Raw genomic sequence first — 6,366 nt, 5'->3', positions numbered from 1 at the left:
TTAATGTTAAGATAACTTCGTTTCCATAATCAATCCTTCCGCATTCCCCCTCTATCTCCCAAACTCTGGTAACCAATATTGTGCTTTCTACTTCATTAAGATAAACATCTTAAGATCTCACATGAGTGGTATCATGCTGCGTTTGTCTTTCTAGGCCTAGCTCATTACATTTAACATAATGTTTTCCAGGTTGATCTGTGTTGCTCTAAATGACACTGTTTCATTATTTTGATGGCTGAAGAATATTTTCTAGTGTATGTATATGAGAGTTTCTTGATCTCTTTATCTGTGGATGAACAGGTAGGTTGAGTTTATACCCAGTAATGGGACTGCTAGATGATATGGTATTTGTTTTTTTCCTATTCTTTGCAAGACCTCTAACTGTTTTTTATAGTGTTAATACTAATTTATGTTTCCACAAACAGTTCCCCTTTCTGGAAATTCATACCAGAAATTGTCTTTTTAAATATTTTGATCTTTTTGCAATGTTCATTCTATTGGAGTGAGATAAGATCTGAGTGTGGTTTTGATTTGCATTTTTCTCATGAGTAGTAATGTTAACCACGTTTTTGTAGACATTGTGTCAGTTTCCTGTCTTCTTTGGAAAAATATCTAAACCAGTTATTTGCCCAGTTTTTGTCTGGCAATTGTTCTGTTGTTTTGTTATTTTTTTTGCCAGCTGGTAGTATGACTGGCTTGTACCTTTTCAAAAATAATCCCTTATCCCAAACTTGTAATTTTTAGTGTGCCTTTTTATTTTGTTTATTGTTTCCTTTGTTGGGCACAAATGCTTCAGCTTGACGTGGTCCCACATGTGTGTAATTTCTTGGTGGCTGTGCTGTTGGTTACTAATCAAGAAAAAACAAAGTCACTACCAAAGCAGTTCATTGTCAATAATTTTTTCTCTTGTATTTTCGTTTACTTTTTGCGAACCCTGATCATACATCCAAGTTGTCCTAAATATATGCACACCTAAGGTTGTCTTTATAGGAGCTTTATGGTTGCAAGTTTGTGTATAATCTTTAATCATTTTGAGTTGATTATTGTGTATCTAGTACCATAAGAGTCCTGTATTATTCTTTTGCATATGGATATCTAGTTTTGGAAATCTTCCCCGTTGTGTCATTTTGTTGGTATTTTGAAAAATGTGTTCATTGCATATAAATTTTTGTTTATTATTGAGCACATTCGTTTTGCTCACTGGTCTGTGTTTCTCTGTGTATATCAGTAACATATGGGTTTATTAACTATGGATTTTCCCTGAGTTCTAATTGATGCATCCCATATGGTTTGTATTTCTCACGATAGCTTTGGAAATTCAGGGTGTTTCACATTTCCACATAAATTTTGGCATTCTTTCTATTTCTTAAAACACTATTTGTCATATACTAAATTTAAACAATTAGAAGGTACAAGGAAGATTTTGATACATGTGTATGTTGAGTGATGATAAAATCAGGTTATTTAGCATCTCTTCATCTCATATAGTTATTATTTTTGAGTGGTAACAACATTCAGAATCTTTCCTTCTAGGTACTTTGAAACATATGATACATTTGTGTTAAGGCTAGTCACCCTGCTGTGGAATAGAAGACCAGAATTGGTCACGCTCATCTGAGAGTAACTTTGTACCCCATCACTGATTCCTTCCGAGACCGCCTTCACTTCCCCAGCAGCCTCTGGTAAGCCCTAATGAACTTTCTACTTCTAGAAGATAAAGCTTTTTTCAGTCTACATGCCTGAGATCACGTGGCATGGGACTTTCTCTACCAGGCTTATTCTTCGGACCTCATGTTCTTCAGGTTTCTTCATGTGGCTGCAGATGGCAGGGTTTCCCAAAGGTTTATGGCTGAAACATATTCCGTGGTATATCTGTACAGCAGTTTCCTCATCCCTGCAGCTGTGTTTGAACAGGTAGGTTGGTTCTCTACCTTGGCCACAGTTAAGAGTGCTTTAGTACCCATGGGAAGGCAGATAGCTCTCTTCAACCTAGGGACTTCAACTGCTTTAAATGTGGAACCAGTGGTGGGGCTGTTAGCTGATATGGTAGTTGTACTGTGAATTTTTTCAGAATCCTCTAGCTGTTTTTCATAGTGTGTATACCAATTTACATCCCCACCAATAGTGTTTAAGAGTTACCTTTCTGTAAGTCTACACTGGATGTCACCTTCAAAAATTTGTGTTTTGTTTTTGGTAGCACTCATTCTGAGTGGAATGAGACAGAATCTTAGTGTGGTTTTCATGGACATTTTTTTGTGAGATTTAATGATGTCGAGAAAGTTATTTGAGAAATCCTCACATTGCTTTCCATGGCGTCCGAACTAGTTTGCATTTCCACCAACAGCAGACCAGCATCCCTCCTCCTCTGCCTTGCTGGTGTTCATTCTTGTGGACTGTGTCCTAATTGTCATTCATCAGAATGTGTGAAATACTATCTCCTGGGCCTTTTGCTTTGCATTCCTCTGATGATTCCTGAGGTAAAGAAATGTTGTCTTGTCTGTTGGTTGCCGTAAACCTTCTTTTGAGATGCATATTTTCATTCCCCTTACCCTTTCTTCATTGAGTTTTTGTTTTTCTGATTTATTTGCTTAACGTATTTGAGGTAGATCCTGGATATTAGACTTCATCAGATGCGTATGTGGGAACATTTTCTCCCATTGTGTAGGCTGTCTGTTTACTGTGTTGGTAATTTCTTCTGCTGTGCAGCAGCTCTTTTGTATATTAGGCCCCACTTGTCAATAATTGTTTTAGTTGCATTTGCTTTTGGGGACTTAGGCATAGCCATGCTCTGCCAAATCCTCTGTCAGGAAGAGTATTTCCAAGTTCTCTTGCAGGCTTTTCATAGTTTGAGGTCTTGCGTTTACATCTTTCATTCATCTTGAGTTGATTTCTGTACAGGGTAAGACACGGGCCCACTGTTTTTCTTCTGCAATTGGCTAGCAGTTTATCCTGGCACCATCTATTGAGCGGAGGGAGTCCTTTCTCCAAAGCTTATTTTTGTGGATTTTTTTGAAAATCCTATGGTGTTAGGGGTGTGGGTTTACATCTGGGTCCTCTAATCTGTTCCACTGCTCTGTGTGAAATGGGGTCCCTAGCTTTTCAATGAAATTTAAAATTGGGAAGTGTGACACAACCAATGTAGTTTGGACTTCTCAGGATTGCTTTACAAATTCAGGGTGTTTTGTGGTCTGCATGAATTTTGGCATTGCATATTTACATGTTTTTTAAGAGGTTGGCCATATAGTAAAGGTATACAATGGGGAGAGTTAGAGTGGGGCATTTTGGTTAATGCAGACACAGACGAATGTTAAAATCAGGATATTTAGAGTCTCTGTTATCACAAACAGTTGTTAATTTCTTTATGGTGAAAACATTTGGAATCTTCTTTTCCAGATTTTGTGAAAAAGGTGTGATGTTTTGTTAACCTCTGGTCACTGTGCTGTGGAACAGAGAGGAACAATTCATTCCTCTCATCTAAGTGTAATTTGGTACCTATTTCTGATCCCTGCCCATGCCCCTGCTTCCCTTCAATCTCTGGAAACCACTGTTGTGCTCTCTAGATCTATTGCAATAAAGCCTTCTATTTTGGGTTCTACGTGAGTGAGATGTGGCAATATTTTTCTTTCTCTACCTGGTTTAGGTCATTTACCATGCTCTCCTCCAGGTTCAACAGTATGGCTCCAAATGATGAAATTTCACTTTGATTTTCTGGCTGAAGACTATTCTGTTTGTGTGCATCCCCCACAGTTACTTTATCCCTTCATCTGTGGATGGGCAGGTAAGTTTATTCCTTATCTTGGCGATTGTGAATAGTGCTGTGGTCCGCATAGGATGGCTGATACCTCTTGCATAAACTGATTTCTTTTGCACTGAATGTATACTTAGTAGTAGAATTGTTAGGTGAAGTGGTAGTTGTAGGTTTAATTTTTGGAGGAACCTCCCACTGGTTTCTGTAGTATGTATACTAATTAACATTCTTTTTTTTTTTTTTTGGATGGAGTCTCACTCTGTTGCCCAGGCTGGAGTGCAGTGGCACGATCTCAGCTCGCTGCAAGCTCTGCTTCCTGGGTTCACGCCCTTCTCCTGCCTCAGCCTCCTGAGTAGCTGGGATTACAGGCACCCGCCACCACACCCGGCTAATTTTTTGTATTTTTAGTAGAGACGGGGTTTCACCATGTTAGCCAGGATGGTCTCGATCTCCTGATCTCGTGACCTGCCAGCCTGGGCCTCCCAAAGTGCTGGGATTACAGGCATAAGCCACTGTGCTCGACTGTATACTAATTAACATTCTTACCAAACGAGTTCTTCTCTGGAAATTTCTACCAGCATTTGTGTCTCTTTTAATATATTTTATCACTTTGATAACATCCATTTGAATTATAGTGAGATTATATGTGTGTTGTTTTGATTTATATCTTTCTCATGGTTTGTGATATTATTCAAGTTTTAAAACTTGTTTTCAATGTTATGTCTTTTTTGTAGAAATGTCTATTCAGGTTTTGTTTGGTTATTAGTTTCTCTTTTGTGTTTTTGCTAGTAAGTAGTGTTAGTTGCTTAGACATTTTGAAGACAGCCTTTTATCAGATGTATGTTTGTCGAAACGTTTCTTGTACAATGAAACATATATGGAAATGTTCTGTGCAATAAAAACAGCAGTGGTAACAGAGGAGATGTAGGCTCTGAGTGTCTCACTGGAGACTGAAGTCCACAGATATGCAACAAAGCCTTTGTCTCCCTGATGTTTTTGCCTCCTGCTGGTCATGTGCTTTCACATATCAAGAGAGGACACTTAACATTTGAGCCACAGCGTCATTTGCTGTTGTCTGATGGGTGAGATTTTTGCTGGTGTAGTCCATGTTGTCATATGTTCTTGGGGCCCACAGGATTATTCTTGGTCATCTAAGATGTTACTGACATCTTGTCACCTTAAGATGTTGCTGACTTAATCACCTTCAACTGACTCCTGTTCATTCTTCAAAATAAGCAAACACATGTTGTTTCAGTGATCCTTTCAGTTGGGGATTTGCCTGGTGCATTCCTACGTGAGGTCACCTCCCGTCAAATGACCTACAGGTGGTAACAGTCTGTGAACAAACAGTTTACAGGAGGGACCAACCATGTGTGGACATGGGGTGGGTCATTTCAAAGTGAGATAGTCAACCTGTACCCTAGACTGGCACAGACAGAAGAAGCCACAATCCTTTAGAGAGAAAAAAATTACAAAGTATAAATGTCCTTTGTTAAGAGAAACAGAGACCATTTTCAGAGGGCATAATAGTATTAAAATGTGTTCTCATTGTTCAGCTCCCACTTATGAGTGAGAACATGCAGTGTTTGGTTTTCTGTTCCTGTGTTAGCTTGCTGAGGATAATGGCTTCCAGCTTCATCCCTGTCCCTGCAGAGGACTTGATCTCATACCTTTTTATGGCTGTGTAGTATTCCATGATGTATATGTAGTACATTTTCTTTTTCCAGTCTATCATTGATGGGCATATGGGTTGGTTCCAAGTCTTTACCATTGTGAATAGTGCTGCTATAAACATACATGGAGCAGATGGTGCTCAAAGCAAGATGGACCTCTGAGCAAGATAAGCTCCAAGCTTGATGGAGCTCAGAGCAGATGGAGCCCCAGGTGAGATGGAGCTCCAATTAATATGAAGCTTGGAGCAGATGTTGCTCAGAGTATGATGGACCTCCAAGCCTATGGTCTCAGAGCAAGATGGAGCTCTGAGCAAAATGGAGCTCAGAGCAGATGGTGCTCAGAGCAAGATGGAGCTGGGAGTGACTGGGGCTCCGAGCAAGATGGAGCTTGGAGCAGATGGAGCTCTGAGCAGATGGAACTCAGTGCAACATGGAGCATGGAGTGTCTAGCTCAGAGCAAATATAGCTCAGACAAGAAGGAGCTCCAAGCAAGATGGAGCTTAGAGCCGATGTTCCTCTGTGTAAGATGGAGCTCAGAGCAAGATAAAGCTTGGAGTCATTGGAACTCTGAACATTGCTCTGAGCAGTTGGAACTCTGAGCAAGATGGAGCTCTGAACAAGATGGTGCTCAGAGCAGATGAAACTGAGCAATAAGGAGCTCTAAGCAAGATGGAGCTTGGTGCAGATGTTGCTCAGTTTCAGATGAAGCTCAGAGCAGATGGTGCTCAGAGCATGATGGAACTCAGAGTGATTAGAGCTCCAAGCAAGATGGAGCTCAGAGAAGATCGAGCTTGGAGTAGATAGAGCTCTGAACAAAAAGGAGCTCCAAGCAAGATAGAACTTGGAGCAGATGTTGCTTGGTATAAGATGGAGCTCAGAGCAGATGCTCATAACAACACGGAGCTTGAAATGACTGGAACTTTAAAACTTTGCTCTGGAGGATTG

The 6,366-nt window shown here is 40.0% G+C and overlaps 1 long non-coding RNA gene across 1 annotated transcript; it reads left to right on the top strand.

Moving 5' to 3' along the window:
• The first annotated feature begins 201 nt into the window (after nucleotides 1-201).
• LOC115837344 lies at nucleotides 202-3,773 on the top strand. The gene is made up of 4 exons (XR_004032403.1): nucleotides 202-300; nucleotides 1,567-1,682; nucleotides 1,803-1,914; nucleotides 3,665-3,773. It is a non-coding gene; the product is annotated as an uncharacterized LOC115837344 (long non-coding RNA).
• Nucleotides 3,774-6,366: the final 2,593 nt, after the last annotated feature.

This window comes from Nomascus leucogenys, chromosome 11, assembly GCF_006542625.1.
Source record: "Nomascus leucogenys isolate Asia chromosome 11, Asia_NLE_v1, whole genome shotgun sequence".
Taxonomy (NCBI): Eukaryota; Metazoa; Chordata; class Mammalia; order Primates; family Hylobatidae; genus Nomascus; species Nomascus leucogenys.
The sequence above is the reverse complement of the archived record's forward strand: the minus strand, read 5'-3'. Positions and strand labels throughout refer to the sequence as shown.